The sequence below is a fragment of the Rousettus aegyptiacus genome, unplaced genomic scaffold, assembly GCF_014176215.1.
Source record: "Rousettus aegyptiacus isolate mRouAeg1 unplaced genomic scaffold, mRouAeg1.p scaffold_m13_p_8, whole genome shotgun sequence".
NCBI classification, from domain to species: Eukaryota; Metazoa; Chordata; class Mammalia; order Chiroptera; family Pteropodidae; genus Rousettus; species Rousettus aegyptiacus.
In genome coordinates this window covers 108,211,185-108,232,752 of record NW_023416311.1, presented here as the reverse complement: position 1 = coordinate 108,232,752, position 21,568 = coordinate 108,211,185, and the positions used below count along the sequence as shown (strand labels likewise).

Here is a 21,568-nt window from a genome sequence, read left to right as displayed (position 1 = left end):
CAATCATTTCACTAATATGTCAACAATAATTAGCTGCTGGCATTATTTCATTGACCTCCCACGGTCAGGGAAATATAAAAAGCTCCTCAGCGATCTCGGCGTTTTAACGTTTTAACACGCTGCTTTGTATCTAGCATGCCATCGGGAGGCTGTGCACAAACGGCCATTTAGCTAGCTGTCACAGTCAGCATGCGACGTCTTTGGAGTTAACAGTACTAAATAGGAATGCTGGAACTGTAATTAAAAAGCGTGTTTCGATAATACTTCTGAAGAGCTGTTTTACATTTCAAGCAAAATACTAGAAATAATTCAGTGACTATGGTATCACATTTGAAGTGTTATTCATCATTAATATGAATTTACTGTTAGAAATTCATTTATTCACAGTTAACTATTTTTTAGATCATCATATACTTAATTTTTGCTACGATCTAAATATTTGTCCACTTTCCCCTCCCTCCCCCGACCCGGCCCCTGTTCATAGGTCGATGGTGTTAGGAGGTGGGAACCTTGGGAGGGTGATTAGGTCATATGGGTGGAGTCCTCAGGAATGAGATCAGTGCCCTTATAAAAAGGGCCCAAGAAGGCTCCCCTGACCCCACCACCATGTGAGAAGCAGTGAGTAGACACTGGCTATGAACCGGAACTCGGGCCCTTAGCAGACACTGGACCTGCCATCGCCGTGATCTTGGACTTTCTCGCCTCTAGTACTGTGAGAAACAAACTCGTGTTGTTCAGGAGCCACGCGGTGCATGTTACTTTAGTACAGCGGCCCTCGGAGACTGAGATGATCATGAAGCTGGCACTGAGAAGGCACCTGAGCAATTCGAAGTAGGTCAGTCTCGTTCCCCTGGCTTCGCACCTGATCTGTTTCCCGGGGTGGATACTGTCTGATGCACCGGCAGTGCTGGGGCTCCAGGAAGACCCGTGCTCAGCTCCCTAAAGTGCGGGCCGTTCTCTCCTCCACCCCCGCCCTCCATAACACGAGCACCTGGAGAGTGGTGTGGCTTCTGCTCACCAGACGCCCGTGGGGAGGATGGCCAGACCCAGCAAACAAAAACACAGCACGTGCAGTGGAATCTGAATTGCAGACGAATGACATAGTTTTCCAGGTCAAACGTAAATGTCACATCGGCAGTGGATACTTTTTTTTTTTTAGAGTGCGTACAGGACAGATTTATGCTCACACAACTTTGCATTGTTCACCTAAAGCTCGGATTGAAATGGGCATCCAATACCTTATCTGGCAGCCCTACCTGGGGGTCCCGTGTGAACCCTTGTGTCGCTCAAAGTCCTGTCCCCGGGTAGGACCAAGCTAGCCATCCGAGCACATGTACCTGCCTCCTTTTCTCATCCATAGATCCTGGAAATGGCAAAGAGGCTTTGTGCATTTAAAAGAAAATTTTCGTGAAGATACTAGAAGACAAGGAGAAGGGCCATCTGGGCAAGAATCTCCAGAAGACAGAAAGGACATCAGCTCACCTAGAGAAAAGAAGTCATGGCCTCGAATACGGATGAGAAAGGTCCCTAGGAAATGCAGCGGTGCCCTAGGACTCCTCCAAGCGCAGAACCTACAGACACAGCCAGCAAGAGAAAGAGAGGGGTACCATGGGGCTCCCCGGGGAAGCCCATTCGGAAGCAGGAAACGGCGCTGCCTGCCACCCCCACCCCGGCTCGAGCAGTAGGAGCGTCTTCTTTAGGATGGGTACCAGTGTGAGTACTTGGGCCAGTGAGGCAAGGGGGTGGCCCGGAATGACGGCAGCACCGGAGGCACCAGAAAACCTGCTGCATCCACAGCCCCATCAGCCTCGGTCAGCTCTGGGTGACGAGAGCGAAATCCCGGCCACGGGCGGGAGACTACGAACTCTCACGATGACCAAACGGCCAAGAACCTCGGGAAAACCAACGTGAGAGGAAGAGGCTCCAAAGACCGACGCGGGCTGTACCCGTTCTTTTAAGCTAATTCTTAAATATGTTGCATTTTTGCTGCCATCACGAATGGGATCACATTATCTTATTATGTATTACCCAAGTGTGGCTGATAAATAGACGATTATCGGCTTTTGCATATTTATTTTGGAACTTGAAACCCAACTAAATTCTTATTTCTTCTATGCTGATCATTGATAACCTTGTGTTTTGGGGAGGGGGCAGCCAAAAACTTCCAGTACAGCACGAAGTCACACTGGGCACCCAAGCCTCTCCAGCCGTTCCCCACTCTTCACGGGAAGAAGCCAGTTAGTTACTCCCCGTATTTCCCTCAGAGCTGGCGACAGTCTGCGTCCTGCCTCGGTGCTGCAGATGCTCACCTGTGCGATTCCTCCACCCTCGTCTTAGACAGGCAAAATCTGGCGAGACGGGCACCTGCGGGCGTAAGCTGAGGTTGGACCAACCACACTCCTGGATCGCACTGGTGGGCGGGCAGTCGGCAGCTTGCACGATGTGTAAGTGGCACTTATCACGTAACTCCAGACACGACGCACGCTGCCTGCCCCGGGTAAGCTTGTTGGGGAAGACCGCTGTGGGCTGTCGTATTTTAATGTCACTATAGTCCGCTATTCACTACTTCCCTCAGGTCGGAAAAATTCATGACCGATGTATGCCTGCCCCACGCCTGCATGAGACGCTGTCCTCAGGTTAACTGAGCCTCAGTCGAAGGGGTCTACGCCTTCCATTGCTTATCTGCCCCCTAGATTACAAGTGTTTACTTGCAATGGCTTGCATTCTAGAATAAAATTTCCCCAACTGGGGTCTTTTCTAGAAACATAGAAATGTTGAGGTTTATTTGAAATCCACCATTGAATTAAAAAAAAAAATGATGGAAAAGAGAATGTTAGAAGTCTATGAAGCTCCTTCCGAACTGAGTAAATGTCAATATGAACTACGCTTCTGTGTTTTGTTTTGTTTCGTTTTTTTGCATTTTAAGTCAACACGCCCTTGTCCGCAAAGCATCTTTTGAAATGTTCTTTAGTCAGTTTGTTCAGCCGGTACGGTTTCTGGTTGTTATTTATTTCGCATTTAGCTCCAGAGAGAAACCGCTTCCCATTTCCATGACCACTGCCTCTCTCTGAACAACTGAAAACTTCGAGTGAGACTCACACACCACCTCTCCCCGGCTTTCCTGAGGTCCAAATCGTCAGGTGACATTTACAATGACATGTGAAAAGCCTCGTTCAATAGCTTTGGCCCAATTAGAAAAAACCTAGGGACAAAGGGAGAATTAAACTAACAACAGTGAGTTCTTTTGATTAGAATGAAAATTGTTCGAGAAAAAAAAACACACAAAATGTAGGCTTTTTCGTAAAATGTGTTTATAGATGCTTAGTAAATGCTGTGCTTGGCCCAGCACACAGAGTTTCTTTAATTGCAATTAAAAATGCGCAGAAGTGAAAACATCAGACTTTCCATAAACATACCTTCGTAGTCCCTCTTACGACACAAGCCTCTGTCAGGGAAGACGTGTAGGTCATGGAGAAGTGGCCTCTGGGAAGGGGCCCGGGGGGGACCAGAGGACGCGGTCCTAAGTGGGTTTTTTGGCCACAACTACATGGAATGTGCTAGATCCTGTGGATTACAATGCAAATATGTCTAGTCCATAATGTTCGTTCTGAGTATCAGAAATGTGGAGAAAAAGCCCTCTTCAAGTAGCATAGCTGAAATAACTCAAACAGAATTAAAACGTGGAGTGGGCATTTAACACTGGAGACGCAGGAGTGCCCTTGAAGCAGACCCGGGGAGGAGGGGCGCAGTCCCCAGGGGAACGACTATAGCTCTGCTGATGGGCGTGGTCTCTAACATTCTCATCCATGCCGAGTCCAAGTGCAAATTGCTGTCTAATAGGTCACTCGAGCGAGTCTTCATTCTGAACACACTGCCGTCGAGCACTGCTCAAGACGGCCAGGTTATAGCTGTGCGATGCTGAGTTTTGATCGGCGCCGCCTCGCCCTCACGAACAGACAGACGGCGTTTTTACTCTCCTGGCTAGGCGGTCGTGGAGAAGACGCGTGAGTGAGCCTGTCGGCGCGGACTATGTGAAGTAAACAGAAAGAATTTTGTAAATACAGAAGGGACCAGGTCAAGAAATGATTCTTATCTGTTCCCTCCCCCCCCCCCAAAAAAAAAACAAAACCGAATTCCTTAGTGAGAATGGATAGGTAAAATGATCAAACATATGTAAGACGTCGGAGAAAATGTCTTCAAAATAAATGCACTTAGCAAGTAGAACTGTCAACTTTCTTCTGCTCGCTTACTCAAAAAAGAGCAAAGTTCGCAACTTGAGAACATGACAAAGCCCACCCTGCACTGACTGATGGCTTCACGCGGCAGAAGAGAGACTCGAAAGCACGCATAACACATCTGACTTAAACTAACGCAAGATCTGGCTGGCAGAACGCTGTCCTTACGTTGCCGCTTTCGGAGACCATAAGACGGATTTTTAAGAAGGAATGAGAGAAGAGAAGAGAAGATCATTTTTTGTTTCATATGATGCATCATTAATTTTTCTGTATCCAAAAAAGAAAAAAAAAACCTGTTAAAATAATGTTACAGTAAAATTACGCCTTGGTCATCAGTGTTTTATTTCAAAAGCATTCGTTCCAGTGGACATGTAATAAATACACGCACTCCTCCTCCAGGCGGCAGCCCGTCCCGGTAATCACACGGGAGGGCGAAGTGCAGCTCTTCAAATAACCGGCACGCGCAGCTCTGCGCCGACGCCTAACTACACCTCGCCAGAAGACGCGCCCCCCGCTCCTGCAGCTCCTTGGGGCACACCTACTCAGAGACGTCTCAGAGGGGGCCTGTGGCCGCCATGCCACCCAAGGGGGCAGTATCCTTGATAATGCCTCCCATTTCACCCACGCCTTAAACCTCCTTCTTTTTCCGACTCGTCTCTCAGAACCACGCGTGGAAGCTGGTCTAACTCCCAAGCTTACGCCGTTCCCACGGCGGCGCGTCACCTGCTGACCCTCTGCGCCCTCTTCTAGATGAAGAGGTGAGAGCAAACGAACTCCCACCTGTTCTCGTTCAGCTTCGCGCAGCGGCTCGAAAGCCAGACTTGTCAGAACCACATGGCACATTCGAAGGGAAGAAATGAAGTCTCCCGTCCCCAGACTGTGACAGGCTCTCCTCCTCGGCGCTCCACCGAGTGTGGCCAGCGCCTGGCTTATCACGCCCCACAGCTCAACGCTGGGCAAGAGGAGCTGTATTAGTATCACACACCCCCTTGCCTCAGTTTCCCCACCTGAGAGCTGGGACCTGTCCAGCCATCATACCCTCTGCCCATAGCAGCCACTCGACCTATAGTAAGTACACCAGGGCCTTTGAAATTCTTTTCTATGCATATGCCTAGATTGTACATCCAATTCAAAAACGCAAAGAGGTGGAAATGCAGGCAAAATATCTAAAGCGATAAGCATTGTCCAATTCTCTGATTAAAGACAGGTTCAGATTTCTATCGTCAACTTTAAAGTTTTATTTTCATCAGGCCACCTTTAAGTTGCCACTGTGAAAGTGTTAAAATGGAAAAATAAAAACAAATACGAAAATAGTAAAAGAAGAAAAACTTTTTCGCCTTTTCCATTTGATCTGCCATAAAGGGACCTGGCGCTCTCCTTTCTTACAGATAAATTGGGTAGTTCTACAGTGATGAGTAGAGAGCCTTATTCACAGATAAAATTAATCGATTTGCCAGTAGTGGTCCTCGATTTCTGGACGAACGCTACTTCTACTACTCACACTCTTTCCTTGGCAGGTCTGCGATCATTCTTCCTGCAGTACAGACAAAAGGCACGTGGCAGCTCCTACAAAGTCCATGGATTCAATTCGAAGTTCGTTCACTCCACGGCTTTTTATAAAGTGCATCGGATACTCACGTAGGCACCGAGGACTCACCAGTAACAGGTCAGATAAACACATCTGCTCTCACAGAGCTCCTATTTTTACAGGGAAAAAAGACTAAACTGCACAATAAGCAACGGTTGTAAGTTGGAAAGTGGTAAGTTCAGTGGCAGGGATGAGAACAAGACCAACAGCCACCTAGTGACCACGTTCCCTGTGCCAGGCTCCGTGCACACGTCACCAGAAGGCATTGTCGACGGGTTTTCTAGAAGAGCAATTTGAGGTTCAGGAGGATTAGGAAACTTGCTTAAATTCATAGGAATGGGAAGTTCTGATGGGGACTTAGAGGCACATCTGCATAACATCAGAGACCATTTGCATAATCACTGCACTGACTGGACTCCTGGGCAACCCTGAGAGAGACGTCACTAACTACCTGAATGGGGAAACCACACATTCCACATGCTACGACCTGGGTAAGAAGCTAACACACGGGGACTGGACGCCAGAGGACCCAAGCCTCGCGGAACCCCGACGCCCGGCTCCTCGCCATCTCCTGAGTGTCTGCAACACCTTAATTCCGTTTGCTTTTTATTTTTACAGAAATCTTTATCTGTAAGAAAATTGCATGAAAGAGATTTTCTTTAAAGGCATATCGTCTTATTCATAATGGCCAAAACATGGAAGGCACCAAGATGCGTTTCAGTAGGTGAGTGGTACACCCAGACGACGAAATAGCATTCGGTGTTAAAAAGACATGAGTTATCAAGCTGAAAAGACCCAGAGGAACGTTAAATGCACGATCCTAAACGAAAGAGGGTGATCTGAAGAGGCTGTGTTCTGTACGATTCCGGCTCTGTGACATTCTGGAAAGGGCAGACTGTGCAGACCGCACAAAGATCGGTGGCCACCAGGGCTTAGGGAAGGATGAACGGGTGGAGCACAAGGCTTCAGGGCGGTGAAACGACTCTGCACGACATATAGCGAGGGAGTCACATCACTGCCCGTTCGTCAAGTCCCAGAGAACGCCCCGCACGGAGAGTGAGCCCTGATTAAACCACTGTGGGTGAGAACGCCGGGTCCCTCTGGCGGGGGAAGCGGATAGCAGGGGAGCTGCGGGGGTGCAGGGGGGCCGGGGGCCACGTGAAAAATCTCTGCACTTCCTACACAATTTTTCTGTGAACCTAAAACTGCTCTAAAAAAACCCTACTGATTTATATGCATAATATATTTAATATATAACATATAATTATAAATTAATACATTTAAAATATTTTATATAAAAGCATTCTATCTTCACCACATAGTAATATTTATTCGAAAAGTTAAAAAATCCTAAATTCATACTTTTTCTTCTTTTTCTTTCAGACGAGGCAACCCTTGGTTGACCTCACAGACTGCAAGGACTTTGCCAGTTTGCAATCCCTTAATATATATATTTTTTAATACCTACAACACCTGGTCTTCCTGGGTGGCCTCCCATCCAAGTACTAACCAGGCCCGACCCTGCTTAGCTTCCGAGATCAGACGGGATCAGGCTTATTCACGGTGGCATGGCCGTAGACCCTACTTCTTTCAAAATAGCTTCCTCCTATGTTACCCACACTCGCCTAGTTTGATTACTGCAAGACTCTTCAAGAATGATGCTCTAGTAACATTAAGAATTAATTATCAACTTATTCTTTCCGATGGGGATGATGTCAGTATAGTCCCCATTAATAAAGCAGAGCTAACTGCAAACGCTGGGGCCGGGGAAGCAGAAGAGAAAATTTTAATTAGGGCCTGACAGCCCTTAATAATGAGATGAAAGTTAGTTTCCTCCCAACTATAAATGTGCAAAGCTAAGTCGATGCTGTTGCGTTTTTCCTTCTTAGAAATGTGTGCTATGTCCTTGCAAGGAACTTAAGTCATGCTCTACTTACTGCCTGTCACGCCTGGGAAACGGATGTGAAGAATGCTGACTAGGTGACGGTTTTGATGCAAAGTCAGTAAGGTGCCAGCACCCAATGAAGGGACACACGCACTAGCAGCAACTCAGAACTGACCTTTCTAGAAAAAAAAAAAAAAAAAAACTTAAAAAAAAAATGTTTTCTAGCAGTGAACCAAACAAATCATCTGTTTTATCTCTCAAGTTGCCTAGGTTCAACGCAACAGAGGTACGGTTACCACACCCCTAACAAGTAGCATTTATTTCTAGCATGTGCAAAATCGTGTCTGTTTTTAATTAAATAAAAAAAAAAAATAGAACTTTTAGATAAGAGTGGGCCATGTTCTTATCTGAATCCGTCTTTCCAAATGTTCTCCATAAAGACTGAGCTTAATGATCCCCTTTTAATAAAACCAAATTAAATCAGCAACTATCCACAGAGCTCTTTCCTTGGGCATAATTAGCCAGGTGCTATAGGAATAATGATAAATTTTTTTTTAATTTCATAATTTAAAAAATTTGAAAAAAAAAAAAAGACATTGACCCTGACCTCAAAGAGAGAGACAAAGAAGATGCAACAAAGTTAATCTTTTAACTTTCCAACTCAAGACATCCATAGAAATAGAACTTGAAGGTAATACGTTCAATCTAAAATCGACTAGGTCTATAACAAAAGAAGTCAGCCTCCATCTTTAAATATCATCTTTCTGCTTTCCAAGTGAGTTTCCAAAGATTCGACACTCGATCAGAACAGAATCTGTGCAGGACACACATGGATCTGCCTGGCCAGTCACTCTCCAACCTGCTGCTCTGAGTCTTCCCAGACTCACCTGGGAAGCTTTGCAATCCACGCTGCTCCCAGCACCTGACTTTCCACTCCTGGGTCTATGATGAGTCAGCTTCTGACAATTCCCCTTTTCCCGTGGCCCCACCAAACTAATATTTGTATAGCACTTTAGTGTTTGCAAAATTTCCTTGATCTTCCTAACTTTTAACCTTGAGTGAGGTCACTATTGCCCTCTTTTTAGATGAGAAGACACAGGTTATATGACATGGTCCTGTTTCTAGACCGTGATTAATATACATGCCCCAGGTTAAGTTTAGACATTATGCAAGATGTATTTCTGAAACAAGTACTTTGTCCTATAGACCAGCATTTATTGGTGACATCAATCCACATACAGAAAGTTATGATATCTAAAGCATCTGGTTAAAATGTTAAAGTTTCTATTTAAGAAATAATAAACACACCCTTTGGCACTTTTTACTTTAAAAATTCTTGTGAACTGAGTGTATATATTAAAATATTCATTCTGAAATTAAAACAAGGAATTTCAGCAAAGAACATTTGTTCATATGCGCATGAACCTACTTCAAAACCAAAGTCGCTGTAGGATATTTCAAAGTGCTTAAATTCTTTTTTTATTCCCTTTGAGGATGCCATTATTTTAAGTAAAACAAAAATCTGTTCCTTCTAAGCCGTGGGGCTGCCATACCTTTGGTTAGACCTGAGCACACTGGGGTTTCCACTAGGTGATAAATCACACCCAGAATCAGGGTTCGGCAGGGTTCGCGCGCAGTTTTCCTTCTGCATCTACTTCGTGGAGTTGTTTGGGGTACGTAATGAACGAGTACAGAATGTATGCCATCGGACAGACACATTAGTTACCGCGCGCTGCAAGGAACGTCGTGAACATCTATCTATGCACGCCACAGTTATGATAATGTCACAAGCAAATGCGTGCACACACTCGGGGGTGTGAATACCAGTGAGGAGGGTCCCCGCCCCAACCATGAGGATGCCCCCGCCTCTGCGGAGCCACCTGGTGGAGCGGCCGGTCATAAAAATGGATGATGCCCCCGCTCCCACCCCAGGAGCTTTTCACAAAAATCAACCTCAATACTCTACTCTTAAAACGTCACAAACCTTTATGGGGTGATTGAAAAACAAAGTATACATTTTAAGGGAAAACGTCAAATAGCTTAGTGTCGTTTCTTTCTTCTCTTTCTATTCCCACTGGAGTCAACTTTCCCACATTGAAAAGTCATCGAAGGCAAACCGGAGAAAAGGAAAAACAAGGAATGGATTGAGAACGATGAGCGCCTCTGGCCATGAATACACGACAAGGTCGCAAGAATCGCACTGTCGGCAACGGCGCGATGTGGCCTGGCGTCCTGTGGGGCATGCAGACGCCTCGTTAGCCTGATTACTGGGATATATGGTCTCCCCCCGCCCATTAAACCGCTAGCTGTCTGAAACCCAGCCAACGCCTCCCTTACCCCTAAATATCAGCCAGCGCCCTGCACACAGTAGGCTCTATAAGTAAGCTAACGTATGGGCCTCAAGTTTCACGATTGACATCTTTTCTCATGGTCCAGAAACGGGCACTTTGACTCTTCAGCATTTCGTTTTTCTGTCATCTTAACTAAGAATAAGGGAACTATGGCTGAGCAGACACATCACAAAACCACCATCGCCAGACGCGAATGCCACCGCCGTTACCGGGTTAGGTGTCGGCAATATCCATTCACTAATAAAAGCCAAACCCCGAGTGGATTCCTGAGCAAAGAAAGAGAGATAAAGAAGTGTAGGAAAAGTGAGGGAAAAAAAGGCTGAAGCCAGTGCTCTCCCGGAAAATTTTTATTTTACAGAATTAGGTACATAAATAAATAGAAACCAATAATGAGAAAATTTATGGGTTGCGAAGCTCCATTAGCCAGCTCCCGTCTGTTACTCATATTTTAATATCTTCTGCATCACCCTACAGCACGACATATGCAATTAAGAAAAAATTGCGAGGCAATTTTTTTTAATAAGTTATTGTCAACAAGCCGACCACACAGAGCCAGATGCAAATCGCTAAGTCAATTTAGCACCAGTTTATAAAGTTTTGATTAATCCTCAACTTGTTTTGTGTTATTATAATGCATTATTAAATACAACACATGGCCCAGACGCGATTATTTGTAAACTCGCCACATATCGATGGTGACGATGGGACGGATATCTTCCCCATGGGGCCTCGAGAAGTAATGTTCTTCACGAATGACAGGAAAACTTCTGCTCGTGAGACATGTGCAAAGCACCGTCTGGCGAAACCCCAGGCTCCCGAAGGTTTTAATCATGCCAGGTCTTGACGTGTGCATTTTTCATCGAAGGGTGCCTCGCCACACGAACGAGAAGACTCATCTTCTCCCGACCGATCCAGACATCACCCCCGACACACACACACGCACACACACACGCACGCACGCGCACACACACCACCACCAGCACTGGGACTGCGCGGGGCTGGTCCAGGCCAAGGGAGCACAGTGGTCCACAAAGAGAAGCCCTGAGGGTAAGACGCCAGAGGAGAGCCAGATGCCCCGTTAAGTCTGCGTTTCCGGTAACGAGGAATATCTCCTTCGTATGACCAGAGCCCGAGCACGTTTAGGGGGTACTCGTGCTGAGATATCTGTCGGCTCGCACCCTTACGCACAGAGCATTGGGTTGCGGTCCGTTCCTGGCTCCAGCCACGCTGTGTGTTTCAAAAGACGAAAATGGTTTTGATGGCGATCCAGGCTCACTTGCCCCCTCCTGGGCTTTGCTCGCCTTTCTGGTGCTTGCCAAACGTCCCTCCTAAGCTGGGCCTTTACGCCACAAGAATCTTTAATCAATAGCTTCAGAAGCGGAACTGTTAAAGATCAAACTAAATTAATCCCCTAGCGAAGGTATTAACGAGCCTTTAGGAAAAAAAAACCTAACACTGATTTAATGGCCACTGTGTGAGGCTAGACTTTCTTACACTGGTTTTCTTAAAATCTTAATGATTTAATACAAAGACCATGGGAAAAAATTAATTAGCAGCGTTCTAACTAAGAAAGTCTCTCTTCAATTAGAATACACTTAATTCACAAAATATGTTAGCAGTTTCATGTCACTGTTTTAAGGGCCGCTAATACCACTTAACCTCTAACCTGTTATTAGAACTTCAATATAACATAAAAAAGAAACCCATGTATATTTACATTTTAAGATGTAAGAGGCTCAGATAAGAGAAGATAACCTGAATTGCCAGTAATAAACTGTCTTGTACTTTAAAGACAAATGTCAGAATACAGCCACATACGGCTTACTGACGGGGACGCGCTGAGAAACGGGCTGTCAGGGGATTTCGTCGCCGCGCGGCCAGCGCGAGTGCCCTGGACCCCGGCGGGTCTGGCCCGCCCCACACCTGGGCTGCGGGGTGTGGCCTGCTCCAGCCTGCACAGCGCGTGCCGGCCCAACACGCCGCGGGGTGACGTCGAGATCAGGGGAACACGAGGCGACCGAGAGGCGGGCGGCGGCTGCCGGGGGCCCCGACGGCTGGGGGTGCTGCGCCCCGAGGTGGCGGCCAGCGGCGCGGGGCCTGGCGCTCTACGCGGGGCCGTGCGCGCCGGGTGCGCTCGCGCCGGCACCGCCGGGGGCACGTGAGTGACGTGCTGGGCGGTGACGGGCGGGACCACGGCGACGGCGCGACTAGGCGGCGGACTTGTCAGCCCCGTCGTCACCCTAGGGAGCCACCGCCGCACGCGCAGCCCGTTGACCGAAACACCGTTGCGACTACACACGCGTGTGCACGGGCGTGTGTGCCTGTGTGCGTCTGTGTAAAACGCCCTATCAGTGATGCACCTAACACGGGCACACACTCTTCCAGGCGTTCGCCCACGCACAGAGCGAAAAAGGAAGGCAAAGGAAAGCACCCGAAAGCGAACTCGGGAAAATTCCAGCAACGTGGAGCGGGCGCTCACGAGCCCTCTCCACACCCCTCTCTCCTTCGTCCCCAGGCAGTCATCGCCCCCACTGCACCTCCTCGGGGTGGCCACGTGCCCCCCTGGCCCTCGCCGCGTCCGCCTCCCCTCCCTCGGCAGCTTCGGGGGACATAGCTGCAGGTGCTCGGGGGGCCTTAGGGAAGGTCGTCGGGGAGGGAGAACTGGCTGGCATGGCCCTCCACCCGCCGTCCCCCACCGACCCCCCGCTCGCTGCTGGAGAACGGGCCCCCGGCTCGAGGCGGAACGGCCTTCTCGTGCCCCGCAAGGGGCATGAAGACAAAAGCCACACACCCGGGGCGGCTGAGGGACAGAGGGAAGGAGTCTGGGTCCCAAAGGTCGCCCCGACTGCACCCGACCAGCTCTGGACATACAGCTTCTTATGACAAAAACGCGAGTCTTAGCTGGCAAATGTGCCGTAACTCGAGTTTTCAGGCACATGCAGCTAAATATTGTCCAGACTGTAGCCAAATGGGAAACATCAGACTTTCTGTTAATCTACCTATAGAAAATGTAACGTGTTCAATTTCTAGCCTGCTCCATTGTAATTACTAAACACATGATGGAATTCAAGTTGTCTCCATTTTTTCATAGGGACAATATTTAAAATGATGAAAGCTAAACAGAAACCCAAACAGACAAGTAACTAATCATGAACACTGTGTTAACTCTCGCTTCTGCCCCTAAATACTGTTTCTTAAGTAAAAACGACAATATTGTGGGAGCACCTGGAAGGTCTGAGGTAAGAACTGGGGGACAGTGACGCGCCCCTGTATTCGACGTGGATGCCTCCTCCCGGAGAGGAGCATTTACTGCTCCGTGGCAGTTAAGGTGGAGGACAGGACCCATTTCTGTGCATAGTTGGCATTTAAATAGAAGCAGAAACAGCCCCTGTCTGCGACATGGACCGAGCTGTCCTCACCCCGAGGACTCGTTCCCACTGACACAGGTGCCTATCAGGGGCCCCACCTGGCCCAAGGCAAGCAGGCCGGGCTGTGCGGCCGCGCGCCTGAGCACGTGTGATTTGCGGTAAGTGAGACATCCACGCCGTGGCGAGCCTGACAAGGTTGACAGTCTCCCAGCACGACCTCAGGCCAGCGATCACGGCGAGCTGGCCTCGCGCCCTTCCAGCCCCGCCTCTGTCTCCGAACAGCCCGCATCGCGGGCTTACCGAGCGTCCGCGGGATTCCTCAAGGGTCCCTCAGCCTGCTGCCGCACAGGGAAACGTGTGCTGAGCCGGTCACCTGGCACGCTCCCAGTGAAACCAGAGAGCTGGGTGCTGGCGGGAGGCCCCGGGCAGGCACTGCCATCCTCGGCTTGAAGGACAGGAACAAGTTGAGTCTTAGAAACCCATCAGAGCCAAGCTGCCTCAGAAAGCAGAGGCCACTTAATCATTAAATACTCTTCCCAAATGGTAATCACTGGCAGCAGACAGAAGGGAGGAGAGGCAAAGGTGGGAAGGGGGGTGTCGGAGACCCGCAGACTTTGCCCCATTCTTCGATCTCCTGCATATTTTTTCAAAGGGACGCTGGACACTAAAATCCTACTCAACCAGGGTTACGAAGTTTGCCTGTAGGGAGGACATTTTCTTGATCCTTGTGCACTGGGCTTTGCATATGGCACGTGCCGGAACAATGACAGCATCCGGCTTCCGCGATCCCCACGCCGGCTGCGGCAGCCCAGCGTCCTTCAACATCCCTACCGCGACATTCTTGACGGGACTCGAAATGCATCCTCTAGGAATTTCTCCCAACCCAAAATTGCAACAAAGATCAGAATGCTAAAGAATTGAAAGTCTAATTCAGTCTCCCTGTTAATCTACTTGTGCAGAAAAATATATATATAACAACTCGTCGGGGAGGGGGGAAGTATTCTAGAAACATCTAGTATTACTGTAATAATGATTAAGCAATGGACACCCAGTTTCGTCCTTCTATCTGGGGTCTGTCACTCACTTATTAGTTCACAAAAGACAAAAGCACCTAGCTTTCAACAGAGAGCTCACTAGGCTTGGTTTCTCCCGTGAAGAAACTGGTTCAGTAAAATTTCTTTAAATTATACTTCACATGTCCATGGCTTGAACTTTCATATCATGACCTCACTTCATGAGTCATTTTCTCTCTCAGTGGAAGATGTCAGGTATAGCCTCACTGTTTGGGGGAACAGGAAATAGCCTGCTGGATGGATCGCAGCCCCGTACCCCACCTTGGGGGTTGGTCCACGGACTGTCCGAATTCTTTTTGATCACACAACGAAGCATGCTAAACCTCCTCTAGCCCATCTGACTTTTCTGAGACCCTGGGAGGAGAATGACTTAATCGCCGTCTTCCAGAAAGCCAGAGCAGTCAGAGAGCTGATGTCCACACAAATGACCCCAGTCCTTGAGGCCTGAGCACCCCAAGAGAAAGAGTCTTAGCACCATGGCCCCCAAACACCTCTGCCGGCAGCTTCTCCCGAGAGAACCACCAGAGTCCTAAAGCTAAGACAGTGATTTATTTTCTAACTGCTCAAGGAAATATGCTGCAGGCGCACGGATGGAGGCGTAATTTTTCTTCATTGTCTTCCACTTCCAAGTTTATAACTTCAGTGATCAATGATAAGAACAGCCTCCAAGTGAGCAATCAGGAATTTGTCCTGGTAGATTAACTGTCACCCAAGCAGCTACTCTCTACATTCACCAAGAAGAGAGCCAGAAGAAAGATGCCAAAAATAAAACCGGAAAGAGTGAGTAGCTATCAAGAGAAATGGCACCCCGCGTGATCAAGAAAAAAGGGGGCTCTCTCAACCTCACGCAAAATTCCAGGTATCATCAAATTAACACGTCCAGCCAGAATAATTTACACGATGGCCGAAGACAGATGAAAGACCAGAAGAGACCAGATGAGTCAGGCTTCCTTTTATAATCACTTAAAGATTGATTTATCATTAGACAAGGTCCAATCTAGTTGTAAAAGTTTAATTTTGTATCAGCTGTAACGGGGACACTGTTTGAGCAGGCTACGCATACTATTTTCACTTCAAAGCACCGGCCAGAAGTTGCTAGAATTACCTCACTTCTTAGTTCGCTCATACCACATTTCATTGCAATAAAATATATGAAACATAATTAAGGTTCCAGCAAGCTGTTAAACAGCTCTGATGCTCAACTCACAAATTATTATTTTAAACACAACATTAATAGAAAGGCTCTCTTTTGGAAAACCTTTGGTTTGGGCTGCAAATACCTATCATCAGGCAATCTTACATGGTCTGGTTTTTGAAGAGACGGCTGCCAAGAATCCCATTGAAGGAAGAGGCCATATTTAATTACAGCGAAGGGCGCCCCTGCGGGGCAGGGATGATCTCCGCAGCATCGAAACACAGGAGAAGAGGCTGACGGGCGGGGGCGCCGTGTGGCTTCATCGTGCCCTCACTAGCGTGGGCAAAAATGGCAAGTAGATGCGTCGAGAGGGTGACGTCTTTGTGACTCATGGCCTACGGGGAGCTTCTGAAACAGCAGGTCCCGGAGACGAGGCCCCAGGACGCAATGGGCCTCACCTGCTGAGAGCACGGCCACGCCGAAGCCGTCACTCCACACGCCACACCGCCCGCGGGAAGCCCTCCCCTGTGACCCCCTGAAGCACGAGCCTGAGCCCAGGTAACCTTAAAATTCAATGATCACAACTCTTCGTTAAAAGCCGATTGTAAGGGTGCTGCCATGGCCGTCTTGTAAGTTTGTGACGACCAGTCATGAAATGGGCGTCAGTTTCCTGTAGAATAACGTCTGATCGTTCTGAGAAATAGGATGAAATTAGTGCATTAGCGGGAGTGTTATTTTACTGGAAATGAAATTCTACTAAATCACACGGGGCTGTCCCAGCACAATGAGACCCGACTCTGTGCGTGGCTGTCACAAAGGAGCACCCGCTTTCGTTGGGGAGCCGTGAGCTCTGACCACGGTCCGTGGGTCGGGTCTCTCTCTCCAGTATCTTCAAGTCAAGTCACTCTCAGGTTAAAGCGCCCTGGAATATTTGGTGCAGATTTACGTGCTAAGTGGGTCCCCCTCGGAGTCGGGGAATGCCGTCTGGCCCGGTCGGACTTCTCATGAACACATTATCTGAATGTCGTCATCTGCGCTGCCCATTCAGGCCTTAACCACCTTCTTCAGGAAGAAATCGGCTCTCTCGTCAAACTCGCTTTCCCGTTTCTTTTACACAACACAGTTACAGACGTTTTTGCTTCCTTCAGGACACACTCCTGAGGTCTCTACGTCTTGGCTTTTGTGAATCTGATACGACACCTACAAAGCCTACGACTTTGATTCTCAGTCGGCCCAGGAGAGAAGTAGATTCCTATAAGTGTCCTATGGCGGGCCCTGTAGGACTCCGGTTACACCATGGACGGCCATTCTTCCAGCCCAAGGGGAAGCTAGAGAAAGCCAGTGTGGGGAAGGCGTTCTGGAACGTGATTATAAGGCTGTGGCAGCAACTGGAGAGAGACAGTCACTGTGAGCGAGTCAGGGCTTAAGACCCAAAGGTGCGAATTCGCTCTCTCCCATCATTCCGCCAATAGCAACGACTAAGCCATCTCCTCCAGTGTCTCGCCTGGGAGTGGAGGACCTTCCTGCTAAAGATCAAGCGAGAAACCAGTGAGTGTCACCCCCCGCCCATCATGAAGCCCCTCCCCTGACCACATCCAGCTGTCACCAAGTCCCACGCACTGAGCCTCCCGCACTGCTGGCAAATGCCCCTACTTCCCTCTCACTCCACTACCATTTCTCTAATAAAAGCCACCGTCATGTCAGCCTTGGGCTATCAAAGTGGCTTCTACGCCGGTCTCCCGGCATCGAGTCTTGCCTTCCTCCAACCCATTCTCCACGCTGCAGACAGGGTGGTTCGTAAAACTCCCATGGATGCACGCCGCTTACTGTGGCACGGATCCTGGCTCGACGATCTGTCCCTCAGATTTCCAGATCTCCGGAAGTGAGCTTCTCACGTGCTCGGGCCTTCCGCCACACAGCTCCTGCTGCCTGGCACCCTCCCCACCACCCACCTGGGCCCTCTCCCTCCACGGTGTCCACGTCGTGGCCCTCCTTTGTAAGTCCTTTCCTGAACCTCCCCCCACGACTGCCAGCTCCCCCTGGCCATATACTCTGGAACCTTCTCTACTTCCCCCTCATGAACCCTCCTCCCACTTTACTGTAGTTACTTTTAAGGTTTCCCATTTTCTTTGGCTCAAAGGAAGTTCCATGACATTCAACAGCCTCGTCTGTCTTGTCCATCACCGTGTTCTTGGTACCTACCACAAGGTAAGAGCTTAAAGACAGACGACGAATGAAAAGTGAATTACAACGAAGGTTCAAGACGGAGTCTCACCGGAAACCTGAGAGGATGCTCATCAGAACCCTTGTGGGTCCAACAGTGAAGAAGAGTGTTCGGCAATGAAATCGAGGCCTCAAAAAGAAATCAGAGACCAAGTAATCGTCGACTATGGAGCCTGGCCACGCAGAGGGCATCCGTGGGTGCAGGAGAAGCCCGCTGCCCTCTGCAGAGCTGCTTCGCTGACAGGGGAAGGCGGGTGGCCACAGGGACCTGAGAAACAGGGCGTCAGGACAGGATGCAGGACGCCCACTGAGTGTGCTCTGCCCAGCACTTAGCAGATATTCAACGGAAGTGACTACAGAGTGAATATTCGTTCCACAGCCCAGGGGCCCGGCAGTGCTGTGGTATCAGCCCATCCACAGGGCCCCAAGGTTTTATCATTCTAATACTCTAGATTCTGTAGGAAGTCTCAGAATTTCACCTCGAAGCTTAGTTTCTGGGTGAGACGATGGGCAGATCAGCAGAGCCCACTAGGTGGTTTCTTTTCAAATGATTCATTCGAGAAGTATTTACTGAGAACTGCCACATGCCACTCACCCTGCTAGGAACTGGAGATACGTTATTTGACAAGACGAGATGCCGCCAATCATGGACCTTTAGTGAAGAAGACAGAAAACGAACAATACACGAACTAGAGAGCGTGTTACTTCAAATAGGATGAGAGGGAGGAAGGAGATAAAGCCGAGGGAGCATGGTAGTTTCCTCCTGGGGACAGAGATGGGTCATTTCAGATAGGGAACCCAAGGAAGGACTCGTGGAGGGGTAATACCTGAGGGCCAGGACAACAGGAAAAAATTAATTCCGTGGAACCTGGAAAGAACTTTTTAAAAAGAAGCCTTAGGATCAGAAGTCACACCATGTTAGCCCCCAGGTCTCAGGCACAATGCCAAGTCCAAAACCAACCTTCGTTCGATCGTCCATTCATTTACTATTTCATTTATCCCTTCAACAGAAGTGCACTGAGGATTTGCAGAATGCCGGAGACTGTGGCAGACAGTAATACAGAATAATGGTTGCTGCTCGATTGGAAGAATTCATGTGAATTTGAGCATATAAATTCTCTAATATTTGGCAGTTTTTGTCCTACAAAATGGCATCTTCGCATGATTCGCAGATGATATTTAATTTCTGGATGGGTAAGCACAGACTATAGAAGGTAAATAACATGTTTTAGAAACTTGATTTTTCAAGTCCTTTTGTAAGTGCCCATTTACACATCATTACAAGATATTAGTAATTTTAGCTGCAAAAGAGTCTCATCTCTGGTTATGAAATAATTTTTTAAGAATTCTTTGTTAGCCTTGTTCCATTTAAATCAAATGACTGAAATAAATAAAATTGCATGTTACTTTAAAAAAGGTATACTTCAGACTCTTCTCCGAAGTTAATGCAAAGTTTATAATATTATGCATGTATTAATATATATTCAAATTGCTTCCATTACCTTCCAAATAAGATTTCGCTCTAAGCTGATGTTCCCAACCCCTCAGAAGACAATGCTGTAAAATATAATTTCATATATCAATTCAAGGAACTGAGTTAAACAAGTTTGGAACATATTTTTTGTGACCATCATTACACACACACACACACACACACACACACAATTTACATACTAAAATGAAGCATAGCCTACCAATTCCAATAGACTCGTAAGTAGAAGTTGCTGTTTTCTTAAGTCATTCAAACGTCAACCCACGTCCACATTCTGTGGGCACGAGTGTCAAACACCGTCTTTCCTGGTATCGATCTGGAGAGTCAGAGATATCGTGAATGCTCTCAGGAGCCATTGCTGGCTCTTGAATTCGTGAGGTCATCCAAACCGTACGGAATTCACGCACAGTGAATAATTGTAACAGATTCCTTATCTCTCGACGTGACGACTCTGACGGGCGCAGCCCCCATTGTGCAACACGCGCCTTCCACGGCCAGCCACAGGTGTACCACATTCAGCAGAGTCCCCGCCGTGGTAACATGAGAAGGTTCCTCTCATCTCCGTCATCCCTCGTGACGTAGAGTTAGAACATATCCTGTTCTCAGTTCACACTAAGTCAGGGAGATGCAGTCCTTCTCCACCAGAGTCTAACTCTTTCATCCGGCCAATTCAGGAGGCAATCTCAAAGGCGAAAATTATGAGATGCTGTGACAACTTGTGCAACATCATTCATGCTACTCGGAATCCAAGAAAGTTTCTCTGATGCCCTGGAGCTGCAAGCTTCCATGAAAGGACCCGAGAACACCTAGCTCTCTCAGAAGGCCCCATCGGGCCTGGAAATACTCCAGTCTGATCTGCTCGGTACCTGGTTCCCAGGTGTCATCTGAAAACGAAGCTAAAGTACCCTGTTAATAATGAGGAATCAAACGATTCGAGGGGAAATTGATAGCAATAACATGCAACCAAAATGCAAACAATACCGTCCTCAGACAAAATGCGATTTCTCTTCCCATTCATTCTTCTTTTCACGGATATCTTGTTCCGTGAAAAGAACAAGAGTCTGGAAACATCCTAAATTTATAGTCTGGGGAAGAATGAAGGCAAAGGGGCACTCATTAGTCCTAGGTTCCGGGCATGAAAAGTTAGCGAAGTCGCAGCTATGGTTCCTAGAAGAGAAGCTGCAATCGCCCCAGATCCCCCCGGCTTGGGAGCAGAACCGATTCCTCTCAGCGCTGCTCAGCACAAATACGAACACGTGTGCAAAGGTCTGTTTTCCTCTGACTTTGACGATGATCAAAACACCTTCGTACTTAAGCGTTTCTCTTTCTATGAACTTCTACCTTACGAAGTGTTTCCACAACCCTCATCTTTAGATGGACTCTCCAGACGTTCCTGAGTGTGCAGCAAAGCAGACATGGCTATCTAGCAAGTGAAGAAAGGGAGGCTCGGTGCACCGAAGGGACTTGTCTAGAGTGACATGGGGAGGAAGTGATCAATTCAAAAGTAGAAATCAATCTTGATCTTCTGATTCAAAATCCGGTGGGGTTTTTTCCTTCCTTTTTTCTTTTCTTTTCTTTTTTTTTTTTTCCTTTTTTTTTTGTTTTTGTTTTTGTTTTTTTGCTTGTTTTTAAATTAGATGCTCATAGAAATGGAGCGATCTTAGGGCACACGGAGTGGATTTAAAAGCCAGCGTTCATGTTTGATTCTGTTGCACGGTGCCGTATTCTGGAAAGACTTCAAGAAGAGCCTGGTCTTGTGCCAGCCAGGGCACCACGATGCATTCTGTTTCTCCTTTTAAGGCATTTTAAGGACGCCTTAGACACCATCTCTTTCTGTTCTACTCACAACTCAGTCCTTTCAATGAAAACACCGATTTAGTTTAGTTACAGATCATTTCAATCTATTTTTGAATGTCACATAAACTTAACCTGAACAAATATGTTCTCCTGCATGTTCTTCCTGGATTTGTCGAAGTTTTTCAGTAATTAGGCATCTTTCCTAGAGTGTTGTAAACCAAATAGTGTCTTGTGCCAAAGCAAGAAAAGCATTAATGAAAACAAAGAAGAAAATGAAGCCAAGTTCAAGCAGTAAAAATGTTCTTTCTGTCTTATTTCACCAAAATGAGAAGCAAAAGAAAAATATGCGAAGAGAGGATTAAAGTAAATTCGATGTTGTCAGTGTGAACCCTCCCACAGAAATATTCTAGGAAAATAAATC

The 21,568-nt window shown here is 47.6% G+C and overlaps 1 protein-coding gene and 1 pseudogene across 1 annotated transcript in view; both read right to left on the bottom strand.

The window, feature by feature from the left end:
- The window catches only part of SEMA5A (semaphorin 5A), a 384,915-nt gene that overhangs the window by 333,794 nt on the left and 29,553 nt on the right, over window positions 1-21,568 (bottom strand). The window lies entirely within an intron of this gene.
- Window positions 7,285-7,403, bottom strand: LOC118607109 (annotated as a pseudogene).